Source organism: Quercus robur, chromosome 9, assembly GCF_932294415.1.
Source record: "Quercus robur chromosome 9, dhQueRobu3.1, whole genome shotgun sequence".
Lineage (NCBI taxonomy): Eukaryota > Viridiplantae > Streptophyta > Magnoliopsida > Fagales > Fagaceae > Quercus > Quercus robur.
This window is the reverse complement of record NC_065542.1, coordinates 24,752,446-24,769,941: the sequence shown is the minus strand read 5'-3', so window position 1 is coordinate 24,769,941 and position 17,496 is coordinate 24,752,446. Positions and strand designations below refer to the sequence as shown.

The window sequence follows — 17,496 nt, the reverse complement described above, 5'->3', positions numbered from 1 at the left end:
CATACACAAATATCTTAGCTCAGTTGTTGATTTTATTTTTTTTAAAGCCTGATCCTCAAAACAGAGCGCAAAACATTGAGTTGGCTTGTAACACCCCAAAATGATAAGCAATAAAAGTCTAATTAATCTGAATAATCCATAAAAATATTAAATAAAAGAAACCAGCAACCTCGAATCTCATCACAAAAGTCAGAGCTCTAATTCAACAAATACAAAACATCCTCAAAATAATTCTCCAATACAATGTTTAATGCCATAAAATAATAATAAAATCCTCAGTTCCACAAAATAGTTCGTAACTACTGTCTCCCAAGAATCTCTACTCCAATAATCTCTCTAATGTATCTGTAATGGGAAATAAAGGGGGGGGGGTGTGAGATAACTCAATAAGTGGAATTCACTAACATTGGGGTGTGGAAACAAACCTTTCAAATAAATAATTCTTACAACAATTTCATAACTTGTAACTCATTAATATTTATCATCAAATACTTCATATATATATATATATAATATCCTTATATTGTGGGCCCTTATAATATATATATATATATATATATATATTAATACCATCACATAAACAATTTCCTAGGCTTTTCTCGTGGTTAACGTTTACGTCCCGTTGACAGGGTTATGCTGTCCCCTTTTTAGGACTGGAATCTCCTTTTCATCCCCTTTCTTAAGGATGGCTCCATTGGAACCTAAAGGTGCCCTCCCTTGCTAAGGAGCTTCCTTTTTGGATCCTTAATAGTATACTCCCTTGCTAAGGAGCTATCAAATGTGCACTGTCCTCTTTTCTGGGACCGTCCATTGCTAAGGACTAGCTACAGTATGATTGTCCCTTGCTAAGGACTAATACAACACTGAGCTTTTAATCACGACTTGCCATAGGTTTTCAAAACATATACAAGATGCTCACATAAATATTCCATTCAAGATGTTCACAGAAATAATCCATTCATAATTCTCGAAAATATAAGGATATATTCACACATACAAATTTAAATAAATTTAGGTTGTCCCACAAGTTTTTCATAAAACGAATAATTAATGTGCACATCAAGAAATTATAAAATATCCATTTATATGTATAGAATAACAATATATTTCTTTGATATATGATAGTTTAATAACTAACATTGTTTGGGAAAACCCCCAAAATTAGTAAATACCCCTTACCTCTTAGGGTCCATTTGGATACAGCTAAAAACTGAAAACTGAAAAACATTGTAGCAAAATAATTTTTAAATGTGTGAATAGTACCATGAGACCAATTTTTAATGAAAAAGTTGCTGAAAAGTGAAATTTGTGGGTCCGTGAACAGTACACGATGTGCACTGATTGGCTGAAAAAAGTGATAAATGTCAAACTTTGCAGCTACTGTTCATTGAACAATGTATGAATAGTAGCCAAAAATCTCACAAACGCGTGAAAAAAAAAAAAAAAAAGGAACGCAGACGTAGACGTGGGTTTTCAGCCTAATCCAAACATAACCTTAGTTGCAAAAAAAATAAAAGAAATCAACCTCCCTTGAATCACAACAATTCAGTAGAATTAGAACCTGTAATCTCTACTCATAGCCACAGTGAAGAGAAGCGAAGTTCAGTAGTGTGATGCGGCTGAAGCAAAAGGAAGCCTTATAAGTATATGCACGTGTAACATAAGAGGTAAAAGACTAGGGTTTTCAAGGCCCATATATTTACTTATGTCACCTCACTTGAGCTTCATATCCCGTAGTATTTTTTTTTTTAATATCTTAGGCCCAAATCAATTTAATCCATTTAATTGTAGGCCTCCTTTATAATTTACGTATAATAATTTAATGGGTATCAAAATTATGGGGTGTTACATGGCCACGACTGGATTGTCTTGTCATCAACATCTTAGGCTAGTTTTTTGCGTTATGAAAAAAAGGATGTGATTATCCACAAAGCTGACTCAATGCGTTATCACATTTATTTTTCCCCTTTTCTTTGTAAATGACAACGATGCATGTTTTTGACAACAAAACAACCAAAGCATTAGGAATTTGGTCACATGGCTGAAATGAAGATAATGATTGACCATTCAATACTCTTGCAGAAGTCAAAAGAAACAAGTTATTTTAAGGTAAAGATTGTTTGAATAAATTAGCTCTAGGATAATGAAAATTTGCAGTTGAGGAGTCTAAGCCTGGTCTATTTTTAGTTGAGGACTTATTATTTACCTATAAATCTGATCGGGGCCTTTCAAAGGTATTTGTCTTTGCTTTGTTTGCCTTGTTCTGAGTTTTTAAGTGGCAACAAGATAATTGCCGTTGAGAACCAGGCAGTTGGTATTGTTTTGATTATTGTTTCCTACTTCCTTTTGTCCATGAATGTCAATAATTTTTATTTTATTATAAGTCTATAAGCTTATTTCAATTGGAGTCTAACTTCTGTGTTCTTTTGTTAAGTGTCAGAGAATGCAATACCAAAAGATGCATCAGATGAATTTGTTGTGCCAGAATCCAATGCCTTTGGCCAATCATTTAGGTTTTGACATTTTCTTCCACAATCTTTGTTTATAAGATTAGGTGTTTTTCATAAATGGTGTAGTTTCTCATTCAATGAATTGTGTCAAAATGTGTGGTAGGGATTATGAAGGAAGTGTGAGGCAAAGCATTGTGGAGAATTGCTATCGGTTGCATCATATTAACCAAACATATGATTTTGTAAGTACACTTTCAATAAGTTAATGTTTAAATATTAAACTTTAGGACTTCATAGATTCAATTTGATATATGAAACTTTCAATGCAAATGCAGGTAAAGAGGACAAGGGAAGAGTATGCAAAATTGAACAAAGCAGAGATGTCCATATGGGAAGCCATTGAACTCCTTGACAATTTTGTGGATGAAACTGACCCTGACCTAGAAGAACCTCAGATTCAGCATATGCTGTAGACGGCTGAAGCTATAAGAAAAGACTATCCTAGTGAAGATTGGCTGCACTTGACTGCCCTTATTCATGGTAGATACCCCATGCACACTCCTAGTTTCCGTTCTAAGGCTAACATGCAAAATATAAGTTCTTTGAATGTGTAATTGTATATGTTTAACTTAGTGGCACTATGCTCTTATTCATAATATCAGATAATAACTACACACACTAGGCCCTATATATTGAAGTTTACATAAAACAACTTGATAATTGATTCTTGCATGGATTTCAGATCTTGGAAAGGTTCTTTTCCATTCTAAATTTGGATCGCTTCCCCAGTGGGCTGTTAATGGTAAGAAATGTTCACTGACCAAATAAATGTTAATATATTTCTCTCATTTCAAGTCATTTCAATCTGATGATGAATTCTGATGTCGCAGGAGATACGCTAATTGTTGGTTGTGCTTATGACGAATCGATTGTTTATCACAAGGTCTTCTCAAAAACATTAGTTAATTATGTTTGACATGATTATATGTAGTCAGTCAACTGAAAGAAATTTCTTCGAATCTTTTGCATTGCAGTATCTCAAGGAAAATCCAGATTACAACAATCCTGCCTACAATACTAAACTTGGAGTCTACTCTGAAGGATGTGGACTTGAAAATGTGCTGTTGTCATGGGGGCATGATGATTACATGTACTTGGTATATCCTCTGAACCTTCAATGAATTTTTAATGAAAAATCTTTAATAAGATTTTCTTATTGAAATTTCCACAATATGTTATTCCAAAATAACAATCATAATACTAATAATGTTGTTTCCAAATCCTTAGGTGCTCAAGGCAAGTGGAACTACTCTACCTCCAGCTGCATTATTTATTATCCGATATCACTCATTATACCGTAAGTATTATTCTTTATCTTTTCCTGTAAATTTGAAAAATAGTTAATATTCTTGAATCATTTTTATACAATAAAATGAGTTTTATCTGTCCATCTCGCAGCAATGCATTCGAAAGGAGCATATCAATACCTAATGAATGACGAGGACAGAGAGAATCTGAAGTGGTCTCAAACATTCAGGTAAGCTTCCATTTTGCTGTTTAGTTTGTACATTTTTTTTTTCTTTCTTACCTGTGTTCTTCCCCAACAATTATTCATTTCTCATTGAGCTGATTGTGAGCATTAGTGTTTTTCTCCACCAATTATTCAATTTTTGTTCAGCTGATTGTGACAACTAAACTTATTTTATTGTATTGTACAAAATAACAGCAAATATGATCTCTACAGTAAGAGCAAAGTTCATATTGATGTTGAAAAAGTTAAACCATACTATGAATCCCTCATAAAAAAGGTGTGTACCAGTGCAAAATTCTGTGCTTTGGTAATTTTAAACACTTTTTTTTCCTTTACTAAAATTGGATTTTTTTTTTCTTTCTTTTTGTAGTACTTCCCAGAAAAGATCAGATGGTAATCCTTGAGGATCCGGCTTTAGGCTACCTGCCATACTTTTAGTTGTGCTCGCTTTCAATTGGCAATGTTAATTTTATTTATATATGAACTACAAATTTCTGTAATCAGTACTAAGAAGTTTGTAAAATATTAATTAATATTAATAAATAAAACACATCATAGAGATGTGGCGTGTTCATTATTATTTGGCTTGGTTCTTATATATTGATGCCCAGGAGGCCATGTGTGGGATTTGTCTTTAAGGCCTTGGGGCCTAATCAAATAATGCTAATGTTGCAACTTCAACAAGAACAAGAACCAAAAAAAAAAAAAAAAAAAAAACCCTTAGAAATCAACACCTAGGGTTATCTGGAATCAACACCAAGCTATTGAAGGAAAAACTCCAACAATCAATTTCATTACTGAAGCAAACTGTATATATACAATATTGAATTCCAGGTTCTTTAAATAGAGTTCCAAACTTATTATCCTAACAAGAAAAGGAAACAATTCTAACCAATGAAAATTCTACTAATGAAGTAAGAAGATGAATTAAATCCCTAAAACAAGTAGGAAAATAAAATAAGATTTAAAAAATGGATAAAGTTTAGTTACAAAATTAGTTGAAGCCAAAGGCTACAATTTTACTCAATATCTTTTTATTGGAGGTGAATTTTGACAAATCCATTATTGGATTATATCTTCTTCTTATATCCTCCATATTTGCAAAATTTTTAGAAAATTAAAGTTCAATAGCTATGTCATCAATAAATTGTTTAAATTGCAAGTTTTTGTAGTTTAAATTATGCATAAAATATAAGCTTAGAGATCGTATAGTAAATAATATTTGATTGATACAAACTTTGACATGTGTATTAAGAGCGTAAAGAGCATACAATTCAACGGTTAGATTTTCAAAATATGTAGTAATATTTATTTAATTGAGTAAAATTTTGTTGCTAAATTTTGCCATTTCATAAAGTAAATCGAATAAATTAAGAACATTAATAGATTAGGCCTTAAACCCAACTGCTAGTAGGCTCTATTCCTAAGGCAAGTGGTTGGGCCTTCTTCTTCTTGTGTGTTGTCCATACTCCAGAGTATGTGTAATTGGGGGCATATATCTTGTGTTGGCACCAGCTAAACTAGGCAGGAGCTGGTTGGGATCTTATGCAAACTTAGAATATGGCTAGTGATTGGGCTAAGGCTAGTTTTGATATCATGCTTCATTTGATTTGATTAAATATTCTTGCCTAAGGCTTTCCCAATAGTCTTTTTGGTTGATAAATATGAGCTTATTGAACTAGCCATCATCTACTATTAGCGAGAATTACGGTAAAGAGTGTTTGCAAGTAGATGTTCATATAAACTCTATTGCAACTATCCTATGTAATAGTTAGAATGTGATTAGCCGTCTATTACTTTCATATAAACTTATCATTTTTTCTCCATCATCTACCGTTAGTGAGAATTACGGTAAAGAGTGTCTGCAAGTACATGTTTCCAACCATGAATTAGAATTGTGGTAATCGAGTGCTCTTGTAAGTAACTCGGCTATGACAATTATTAAAGGGTTACATTATGTATAGACTTATTATTTTTGCTCCATCATCTACCGTTAGCGATAATTATGGTAAATAGTGTCTGTAAGTACATGTTTCTAACCATGAATTAGAATTGTGATAATCGTGTGCTTTTGTGAGCTAAGTACCAAGGCTATGACAATTATTAAAGGGTTTCTCCATGTGAATTATAACTCTCGGCCAATTGTATTCCTGTTTTATAATATTGATTGGCAGATACGAATGACATCTAAACTTCAATATGCACATGACTCCACACCTAATGAAACATATATTGCCCATATTCTTTTGTCTCTCCTCACTTTTCACTACACAATTCTTGCACACTTCCATCTTTCCAGGGGAGAGAATATCCACGACCAACAATGTGGGCTGTTGATTTGCAAGTAATGTTAGTGGTGGGTTTATTGGTTATGTTACAGGTTCAACAGTCTTTGCAACTGAGATCTAGTCATCCAATGCATGGGGTTGTGGATAAGATCTGTAAAGTTGTGATTTACAACTATGTTTTATGTTGGCTTTATTCCATGACAAAAAGTGTTGTAATTGCATTAATTTTGTTCCTTGTATTTTGTGGGATTTTATTGTATTGGGTTTAGTATTAAGTTGGTAAAGAATCAAGTATGAAATGAAGAATCAGTGCAATTTCGCTAGTGTCTTGCAAGAAGCTTACCTGTGAAAAAGGCACGTGAGAAGCACATACTGGAAGTTGAAAAGTCATGATAGGCTGTCAGTTTCGCTAGTGTCTCGCGAGAAGGGCCTACTCGCAAGATACCCACGAAACATTCTGCCTGGAGGTTTTTAAGTGTGATTTTCTTACCCTTCACTCATACTATATATACCCTCATTAACCACAAATGTATGAGAGGTTATTCAGAAAGAAAAACCCTAGATAGGTTTTCTATAACACAACACACCCATCTTTTAGAGAGAGAGCTACTCATCGTTAGTGAAAAATCATTCTAGCCTCTTTTTCTTCCCTCTCCCATTGTCATATCTTGAGAGAAGATTTGTATCCAAACACAACCCACACCTTTTCAGAGAGTAGAGAGTGTTTTGGGGTTTGGGAAGCTTTGGGATTTGCCAAAAGAAGTCGGTGAGGCTTGGCGGATGCAATCGGGAGTATTGCGGGATCCGGAAAGTTAGAGAAGACATGACTTTGAGAAGTCCGTTGGTAGCATGAGCTTGGAGGGCTCAAGTACATTGGATAGACTAGGCTTGGAGGGTCTTTTGTTATTTGTGTACTCCAACTTTTTCTTTAGTAGATCGATTTCGACTTGGAGGGTTGCAGAAAGGTTTTTTGTCGAGTTCTTCAGTTTCTTCTTCGATAACACGTCTTGGTATTATCTTGTGTTTGCATCTATCTTTCCTACTCTTTAAGCTTATCTTTTATTGTTGATATTGGTTGATTATGGCTTAGAGTAATTTTATTGGTTGTTTGTGCTCATTTACTCTTATTCCACACTTAGTTTAAGTTAGAGTAAAAGCAGTCTAGTCATAACCTTTTTTAGGGGATCTAAACAAGCTCTTGTGTTTCACACAAATCCGTGCTTTCAAGATCAATGAGAATGCAAGACCTTATATTGGGCTAGTGATGACTTTTCCTACCGAAGAACTTGCACTTATGGACTCTACTTTCTTTGTTCCTAGCTCGGAGATCCCATGGGTTGACTTTGTTAGTAGTCTCTCTCTCTCTCTCATTGTCTTTGGGGATATTTGGGGACTAGCATAGTAAGGGGATAGAATATAGTAAGTAAACACACATTTGAAAGGTTTTAGCAAACTAGCATCTCAAGTTTTAGAAACTCGAGACTTAAAGACTCGCTTCGTACTTGATGAGTTGGACACTATTATGCCACATAGATCTCGAGTCTTAAAGACTTGAGTTCTACAAAGCCAAACCGAGTCTTTAAGACTTGATTTTCTTCGGTAAATATGGTTATGCCACATAGATCTTGAGTCTATAAGACTCAAAATTTAATTAAAATATACTTGGATCTCGAGTCTTATAGACTCGATTTTTGCTGGCCAAAATTCTATAATACACAAATATGCATTAGTAAGTCACTCACCCATATCTCTCACCCATAACACTCAGCCTCACACTATTCAGTAACTCACTGCCTCACTCACCCATAACACTCACACTTCTCACACCACATTGTCTCTGATCTCACACCACATTGCCTCTCTCTATCACTGCTCCTCCCTCTCAACAAATTTACATCTCAGGTAAAGGTTTTGATTTGATTGTCATTGTAGTTGGGTATTATTTGTTGTTGGGTGTGGGTTAAAGAGTTTGACTATTTATTTGATATATAGTTAACATAACTTGGTTAAGATACCAATATTGTGAATTTTTGAGTATTTATTTGAGTGGTTTTTGTTATTAAAATTTATTCATCATTTCTAAGCTCTTATCTTTATCATGATCTTACAAGGATTTTGACTTTATTCATCATTGTATTGGGTACAAAATGGGTAGTGAACTTCATGCCCTTCAAATGAATTGTAATGAAATGGGTATGTAATTCATGCCCTTTGAATGTGTAATGAAATGGTTTTTTTTTTTTTTTTTTTTGGTGTATTAGGCATGAAATGGGTATGTAAATGTTATGGGTATGTAATTAGATAAAATGTTGTATACTTTTACAAGTATTTTGACTTTTTTTTTTGGGTATTGGGTATGAAATGGGCAGTCTTAGCATGACCGAAAAATGATTTGGGTATGAAATGTGTAATGAAATTCATGCCCTTTGAATGAATTGGAATTTGTACTTTGTGTAGTTTGACCAGATAAAATGTTTTTTTTAACTAACATAGTAACTTAACTCTAACAGGTTCACAATGACTGTAATTGATATAATCCTATACCACGGTGGTCTGCTTAAGAATGCCAATGCGAATAAGGGATTGCCATTTGAAGGGTCAGGTATAAAGTGCTATTACACCTAAATTGATCGTAGGTTGAAGACCCTTGATGAATTGAAGAGGATAGTTATGGAAGAATTTTGTGTGAATTCTGTTGTGTACAACATACAAATTACTTATCGTATGTCACATGAAGTCCTGAAACACCGGATTAATTACAAGTATATGACAATAGAAGCAGACAAACATGGAAAGATCATGTTTGATAAGTTGGAGAGAATACCTGAAGTAAGTGGTATTAAGTTGTACATACAATTGGAGCCGCGTGCATAAGTTGTTATCGAGGAAATCCAACAAACAACCATAAATTTACAGGTTACAGTTCCGGATGCTCAATATGAGTATTTTACACTTGTAGAGGATGATGATGTTTATGATGACGATGATGATGATGATGATGATGTTGTTGATGAGACTGCCATTAACAGTGAAGATTTTTTCGATAGAGATGAGTATGAAGAGAGGATTGAATGAGGGGACTTTGAGAGGGACATTGAGAGAGACATTACAAACATAATCCCTGCCTACGCACCTCCTGTCTTATCATTTTCTGCAAATACTTGGGCAAATATGGTTGATCCTTCAAATATTGAGATACCATTTGTGTCTACTTGGAGAGATGGGATGAATTTGTGCAAAGGGTTGACTTTTGCCAATAAAGTGGAGGTGAAGCGCGCATTAACAATTTGTGCCCTCAAGAAAAACAAACATTTTAGGATCAGTAGGTCGATGAAGGTCAAACTTTGTGCGAAATGCATGGATGAGTCATGCAAGTGGTATGTCGTAGTAGTCATGAAGCCCAATCTCCACGGAGTATGGATGGTCACCGTGTATGTGGGTCCTCACATGTGTATACCGATTTGGTTGCGAAATGATGGTAGAATGATGAATTGTAATTTTATTGCATCAGACATCCTTAAGAAGTTATGTGAGTATCACACTACCCCAATTAAGCATCTCAGATCTATAACAGAGTCGAAATATGATGGCTATAAGCCTTCTTACTATAAGGTATGGATGCGAAATAAAAGGCGATTGGAAAGATATTTGGGAATAGGGAAGAGTCTTACCAAAGGTTACTAATGGCATATATTGATCAGGATCCGAATACCCAGGTGTCCTATCATACCATACCCACTAATGTAGATGACACCGTATTTTTGTATTATGTGTTTTGGTGATTTGGTCCATGCATTGATGGATTCAAATATTACAAGCCAGTTATCAATATTGATGGGACCCATCTGTATGGTAAATATTAAGGAAAGTTGTTGGTCACAATGGCAATCGACGCTAATGTTAGGACATATGTGGAACTTGTTAGAACATATGTCATGTAGAATTGGATAATGTTTTGACAAAACGCTCTTTACTTGTAATTGGGTAGATCTAGGATGGTTTAAGTCTTCAAGAAACATATTGTTTAAGTCAAGAGTTAAAGCCATGCAAATTTGTTCAATAAACAAGTGAAAACCTATCGAGGTTTAAAAGGGAACTTTAGCTCAATGCTTGATAGCAGCTCAATAGATAACCTATCTATCGACAGATAGCTCAACAGATTGCATCTATCGAGGTTTAAAAGGGAACTTTAGCTCGATGCTTGACAGCAGCTCAATAGATAAACTATCTATCGAGAATTACAAAATTCAGATTTCCAAATTTGTTTTTCATGCATATCCAAGTTATTTCTGTAGAGTTTCTTTTCTCACAACCCTAGACATATATAAGGATTATTTTAAGGGCCATCTAAGGTGATGCAACATGATGCAAAGTGATTATACACTCAAATTGTGATCGGAGACAATTTGCCCTAATTCATCTTTCTTTTGAAGAAGCTGCTACGTTTTGTACGCCAAGGGTTTTGTAACCAAGGAGCTTCTTGATCTTCATCGTGTGGATGAACTGAAGAAATTTGCAACCAACATTTTCTTAAGTTGGTGTGTTAGTCACGTACTGGATCTGTGCATCAATTGGATAGTCATGTACTTGGAGCCATGCATTGAAAATGAGAGATTGTCACTACATTACAAGTCCAATTAGGTATTGGGGTAAGGTTTCAACTGTAGGTTGGTATAAGGTACTGAGATTCCTTTACTTGTAATCGCTTGTTTTGATAATAGTGGATTCTAGGGAGTGGTGACCTTAAATTCACCCGATGGGGTTTTGTCTCAGTGGTTTTCCCTATTTGTAAAAAAATCACCTATGTCAAATTTATTTTCTGTTGCATTTACTTTAGTTGGTGATTTATTTGTGCTACCACGCTTATTACATGTAATTGAATCTAATTAATTCACTTGGTTACTTAATTGATTATTTTTACCAAATGGGTCAATGCATTTTTGGCCTATCAAGTGGTATCAGAGTGGGCAAACTCTGATTAGGGATAATCTTTGTTGTGTGATCCATTGACCTCTGTTTGTAAAGGATAGAGGATAATCTATTATCATACCTTTATTTGATGGCATTAACTATGCACATTGGAAAGTACGCATAGAGCTTTCTTGTAATCCTTAGATGAGAAGATGTGGCAAGCTTTGGAAATTGGTTGGACTAAGCCAAAGGAAGCACTGGCGGATTTGGATGACGCCAAGATCAAAGTGGTGAACTTCAACAGTAGAGCATTGAATGCGTTATTCACTGCGGTCACAAATGAGGAATTCAAGAAGATATCCTCTACTGAAATTGCTATGGAAGCATGGACTATCCTCTAGACAGCCTATGAAGGGGCTAAGGCTGTCAATGATTCAAACCTTCAAAGGCTTACCACAAGTTTTGAAGAAATTACGATGGAAGAGAATGAGTCATTTGATGAGTTCTATGCCAAGTTGAAGGACATAGTGAACTCTGCATTTAATCTTGGGGAAACCATTCTAGAACCCAAGATTGTAAGAAAGGTGCTCAGATCTCTTCCGAAGTGATTTTATGCCAAGATCACTGCCATTGAGGAGTCAAAGGACATTGACAAAATTCCTTTTACAGAGCCGGTTGGCAACTTGCAGACCTATGAGTTGGGTTTGACCAGGATCGGGAAATCGAGCAAGAGTAAGAGCAAGAGCATGGCATTGAAGGCCAAAAGCAGTGATACTGATGAATCTTCTGATGATGAAGATTCCAAGATGAAATCCTACATTACAAGGTAGTTCAAAAAGTTCATGAAGAATGCCAATGCAAAAGGATTTTATAAAGATTGTAAGCAGTCCAGTTTGTCTCAATTCAAGAGCCAAGACAGAGGAAAGAAGGATGCTAAAGACTGTGGTTAGTACACTATTCCTTTCGGACCAAAATGCTTCAGATGTCAAGGGTTTGGACATATGAAACAAGAATGTCCAACTTATCTCAAGACTGTTGGGAAAAGCAAGGCCCTTGCTGCTACCTTGAGTGACACCGAACCTGACACTGAGTCAGATAATAATGATGATGAGGGAATCTTGAATGCCTTCACTGCCACAGTGAATCCTACTGAGGGGATTGTTGAAGAGGTAGATGAAGAAGAGGACTTGGTGGAGTCTAAATTTGAGAAAATGGATGAACATGATGACATCCATATAGCCTATGCAAAGTTGTACAAGGTCTCCAAAAAGCATGAGGAATTGTATAGGTTGGCCACCAAGAAGCTAAGTGAAGTGGAACTTGATCGAGAAGAGCTCTCTATAAAGTTTGATGATGCTAATCAGACCATTGGAGTTTTATGGTTCGATAACAATTTCTTGGTTGAAAAGACCAAGAAGCTTGAAGCACAATTGTTTCAAGTTAGAGCTCAATTGGAGAGGACTTCCAGTGCAAATCTTGATGAGATGCTTAGCCTTCAGAATCTGCTTCTAATAGAACCGGTTTGGGGTATGATTTCTTTTCTCCTAATATTGCTTCTTCTAATACTACTGTGTTTGTCTCATTTGCTAATAATGTTAATTCTGAGAACAATAATATTAAAACTGTTTTAGCTAGTGAAAACATAGACAAGAGAAAATCTATCTTAAGAGCATCCCTTAAACTAAATAAGAAAGAGACTAGAAACCCTAGGACTAAGATGGGAAATAACCAAAAGTCTAAATAGAAGAAGTAGCATCTCCGTCACCACTGTGGAGCTACAGGGCATACTCGTCCTAATTGCTACAAGTGGTTAGCCACTTAACAGAGCAACAACATGATCTCATTTGGAAACCAGAATCAATTTCCATCATTTTTTGCTCCTCTTGGAGATCTTCTTAAGGCCCTTATGTTCCTTTCGAACTTGAATGGTTTCAATTCTTCCCCCTCACCACTAGATCAAGGGTTTGCCAAATGGAAAGGTTCTTCCAAGGTGTGGAAGGAAAAATGCTTAAACTGATTTAGTCATTTTCTCTCTCTCTCCCTCTTTTTGTTTATGCATTACTTGTGTGTTTTGCTCTCTTGTTCCTTGAGTTAGTCTAGTTTTATGCTATGCTTTCTTTAACATGTTTTTGTTTTTTTGTTTTTGGTTTTTGGTTTTTTTTTTTTTTTTTTTTTTTTTTTTTTTTTTTTTTAAAAAAAATAAAAAAAAAAAATTTTTAAAAATCGAAAAATACAAAAATATTGTGTGTTTTGTGTACATCGGTACTTGTGTACCTTGGATGGCCATTGAAACAAAGTTTTCTAAACTTTGTATCCTTTGTAGCTTAAATGAGCATCTTAATGCACAACTAAGCAAGTGAGCTTTGTGGCTCATGTTTGTGATGAGTCATATTAAGTAATCTCTTGTACTTAACACTCATATCACTCTTTTTAACAGGAAGGACTAAAAAATCCTAAGAGAAGGGCATAAATAACCATCTCACCACTAAAGCCTGCCAATCATGAAAAACATATGTATGCTTTGACATAGCAAAATTGTGATGTTTAAAGCTTAACATAATTGAGTATTTCTTCCCTTTCTTGTGTGCCCATGCATGATATGCTCAAAAGAAAAAAAAATATGCAAAGAAAATTAAAAGCAAAAAGAATCAAAATAATTTTGAATATGGTTGCAAGTGTGTTTCTAGAAGATGTGGGAGTTATAGGTTGTGGGAGTTATACGATATACCTAGAAGGTGATAGTCTCTATCAAGCAGTTTTGATTGTGTGTGAGTTAAATTGATTTTCTCATATCTCAAATTGTCATAAAATGAGACATTTATGCAATCTTGTGATGTTTTCACACATAACATGCAAATTCTTTGCTACTTTTGATACATGTGCAGGTACAATGTGATTTGGCCATCACAAGAAATACATGTATTAATGTATGCTCACTAAATTGTCATGGCTTGTTTTTGAAACATAAAATTGGTTAGACTTGTTTAGTGTGTGTGTGAGTATTGGATCACAAATGCTTTACATTTTTTTTTTTTTGTTGAGAGATGTATTTGAAGCTTAATATGTTGTTTGGATCTATGTTGAGTAGCTTGCTTGGTTGCATTCATCTTTTAGTGTTTTTCCTCTCCTTGAAAAACTGCTTTTTATCAAGCTTGACAGCTTCTCGACAAATTCTCGATAGATAGCTATCTATCGAGACCCTTGGACTTCTTTTCTCGACTGATTCTATCGCAATTACGATCCATCGAGCTATTTAGAATTTGTCTCGATAACTTCTTAACAGATTCTCGATCCATCAAGAAAGTTTTGTCTAGCCGATAGCTTCTCGACAGTTGTTTGATCCATCAAGGTGCTTTTGCTGTCGACAGATTCTCGACAACACCTAGACAAATTTATTTGTTGAGAATTAGTGCTCAACAGAATCTCGATAGATCCTCGATCCATTGAGACGAGTTTTCCATAAATAACTTTAGTGCGAAAATAAGATCTTATTTCTCTCGTCCTCTCTTGATAGAAACTGTCTTTTCACCTCCCAAACACCCTTTTCTCACTTAAAATCTCGTACCCACTTTAATTTCAGCCTTGTTTGAGCATTTCTCCTCTGGTATGCTCCTTTAATCCTTCATTCTTCATGCATTTCACGCATTTAGACCTAGGTTTTGGGTTTTCTTAAAATTTTTGGGGTTTTGGAAAATTGTTGAGTATTTTGTGAAATTTTTGGGTTGGGTTTTGCTTATATGATGTTATATGCTCATGCATTGCATTACATTTGCATTTTCACAATGTTTCATGCATTATAGATGTGTGTTTATATGTTGAAACTTGTGTGCTGTTAGGATTGGATTGGGTTGAATCCATGATGTAATTTTCTTTACACGTCACATGCTCATGTACATTTCACGCATGCATTTCCTTCTTTTGGTACTCTCTGTGATGGTGTTTTTCTGTTTCTCTCTCTCTCTCTCTCTCTGCGCATGGCATCCAAGCGCAAATCCACTCCGTCCTGGAACCATTTTGGTTCTGGGGCATCATCTTCTGATCCTACTTCTCCTCATGTCTGATTCCATGATGAGAAGGCATGTCAGGACTTCTGGGAGAACTTCTCCAAATGTGGCATTCGTTTGGAACGCCATGTGATTCTATGGATTTTTCTGATACTACTCTACTAACTGTCATTCACAGGCGGGGTTGGGAATCTCTATGTGAGATACCTGTGAGTTGTCCCTCCATGATCATACAAGAGTTCTACTCCAATATGCACGGTTTTGATTCTTGTGTACCTCGGTTTGTTACTCATGTACGAGGTACACGTATAGTAGTTACTCTGGAGCTTATCTTTGAAGTGCTACATGTTCTAAGGGTATCACATCCTAATTACCTCGGAAGTCCACGTTTGAGGACTGTGTTCAAAGACGAACTTCTATCTTTCTTTTGTGAGACACCTTCTTCATGGGGTGATCGTTAAAACACCTTATACTCGGGCTTTACAAAGGGTCCGAGGTTCCTTAATATGGGAATGACATTTGTTCTCCATCCCTTGTCTCAATATAACTCCATTATCGAGCCTTGTGCTCGCTTTTTGCTTTCCCTCATTGAGGACCTTACTATAGACTTTCCCTTCCACTTCTTTCTTTCCCTTATAGATGTCTATAAGGATATGGGGACCTGTGATAAGCTTATCATTCTTTCTGCTATCACAAGGATCATTCACCACTCCTCTATCTCCTATCCTGAGTTTGTTCACTTCTCCTTCATGGGTGCCTTGAGTGTAGCGTCTGTTTGACGGAGTAAGGCCCAGCTTTGACTGAAGTGGCCATGGACCGAGATGGTGACTCCTCCAGCCTCCTTCATTCCATCCACCTCCGCTCCTTCTTCTTCGAGTGGTGGCGTGACTCTTGAGGCCATTGTGGCTTAGCTTGAGCACATGGATGCTCGTCTTGACACTCTTAGCGATGATGACACTGATGATGAGGATGAGGATGCTACCTCTTCCATAGATGATGTGATGATTGGTTCTCAATGACTTACCCTTTGTCATTCGTGACAAAAAGGGGGAGTAGTTTTGGATTGAGAGTAGTCATGTACTTAGGGGGAGAGTTAGTATAGGACTTTTTTTGTTAGGGGGAGTGTTTATATCTTCTGAGGGATGTAGTGAGGATTTATGTATCTTTTCTTTTCTTTTCTTTTTGGATACATTATCTTTTTGTACATCGGTCTTGTGACCACTTAGTGATAGCAAACATTGTACTTGTCTTTGATATATATATATGATGATGATGTTGTTATCATTTTTTTTTTTCACTTATCTCTCCATGTATTGTTTCTTTTCTCTCTTTATACACATGTTTCTTATGCATGGAATCTTTATTTCTATTTCACACTAAGATGCCTAGATGAGTTTTCTTTAAAGTGTTTCAGAAATACAGGTTGTCAAATCTATCACGCCATGAACTCTCTTCTTGTAAAGTTTTTCAAGGGTTTGTTTTAGGATTAGATTTTATTGTATCCAACAAGTGATTATGAGTTTAATGATTTATGACTTCTCTCATACTTCATTTGTTTGTTGCGGTTTTGTCACGGATTGCCAAAGGGAGAGATTGTTGGGACATATGTTGAACTTGTTAGAACATATGTCATGTAGAATTGGCTAATCCTTTGACAAAACGCACTTTACTTGTAATTGGGTAGATCTAGAATGGTTTAAGTCTTTAAGCAACATATTGTCCAAGTCAAGAGTTAAAACCATGCAAATTTGTTCAAGAAACAATTGAAGAAGTGCTGTATTTTAAAACTCGACAGATAACTCGACAAATTGCATCTATCAAGGTTTAAAGGGGAACTTCAACCCGATACTCAACAGCAGCTCGACAGATAACCTATCTATCGAGAATTACGAAATTCAGATTTTCAGATCTATATTTCATGCATATCCAAGTTATTTGTGTAAGGTTTCTTTTTTCACAACCCTAAACATATATAAAGATTATTTTAAGGGCCGTCTAAGGTGATGCAACTTGATGCAAAGTGATTATTCCCTTAAATTGTGACCGGAGACAATTTGCCCTAGTTCATCTTTCTCTTGAATAAGCTGCTACTTTTTGTACGCCAAGAGTTTTGTAACCAAGGAGCTTCTTGATTTTCATCGTGTTGATGAACTGAAAAACTTTGTAACCAACATCTTTCTTAAGTTGTTGTGTCAGTCACATACTAGGATCCGTGCATCGATTAGTTAGTCATGTACTTGGAGCCGTGCATTGAAAAGGAGAGATTGTTACTACATCACAAGTCCAATTGAGTATTGGGGTAAGGGTTCAAC

At 35.6% G+C, this 17,496-nt stretch overlaps 1 protein-coding gene and 1 pseudogene across 1 annotated transcript in view; both read left to right on the top strand.

Moving 5' to 3' along the window:
* Positions 1 to 17,496, top strand: part of LOC126699975 (bark storage protein A-like) — a 64,004-nt gene that overhangs the window by 6,381 nt on the left and 40,127 nt on the right. The window lies entirely within an intron of this gene.
* On the top strand, positions 2,038 to 4,378 carry LOC126700870 (inositol oxygenase 5-like; annotated as a pseudogene).